Source organism: Geospiza fortis, unplaced genomic scaffold (assembly GCF_000277835.1).
Source record: "Geospiza fortis unplaced genomic scaffold, GeoFor_1.0 scaffold27, whole genome shotgun sequence".
In the NCBI taxonomy this organism is placed as follows: Eukaryota; Metazoa; Chordata; class Aves; order Passeriformes; family Thraupidae; genus Geospiza; species Geospiza fortis.
In genome coordinates this window covers 5124886-5125643 of record NW_005054329.1, presented here as the reverse complement: position 1 = coordinate 5125643, position 758 = coordinate 5124886, and positions in this window count along the sequence as shown.

Genomic DNA, 758 nt, shown 5'->3' with positions numbered 1-758 from the left:
GACAAGCCCTGACTCCTCCTGCCAGCCAGCCAGACTTCTCCTCCTTGGCATTGTTCAAACACTGGCAGGGAGCCCTGGACAATTTGCACCAGCAACTGGCACAAATTTACATTGAACAGAGAGATCAGGAAGCACACCTTGTTTAGGGATAATCCCTTGGGGCAAACTCAGGTGTGGATGTGTTAATTTAAAAAAAGGTTTTTTTTCTGTGTGTTTATGGATTTCAAACCCCTTTCAGTGTTACACAGAGTGGAACCCCAGAGGGGAGGGTTATGGATGGGGAAGAGGAGCAGCAGATGACTGCAAAGGCAGCTGTAATGCTCCTGGGATCCTAGCTCCTTTTCAGTTTACCAGGTTCAGGGCTCTCATGCTGGGTGGAACACATCCACACTTGCACCTCCCTGGCTTTTGAGACCCAAGGCAACGCAGCTGCCGGAAGCGTGTTCAACCATCCCATTAATCCATGCGGAAGCAGGCTGTTAATATTCATGGTTTGATCCTCCTCCACAGATCACATCCTGCCAGGACAGAGCCCTTGCCTCAAGAGGGCCAGGTCCTAACAGCAGTATGTCTTTAAACTGCAAGTCATGCCTTAAAGCCTTGAGCATGAGAGGTCTCAACCCAGGACAAGATCTACCTAAACCCAACACCACTAGCCAAAAACACTGCTTTTTTTTCTGAAAAATTATTAATAAAAATCCTTGTGAGGCTTTGAAAGATCAGGTTGTCAGGTTAGACTGACCCCAGGAGCTGTAGGG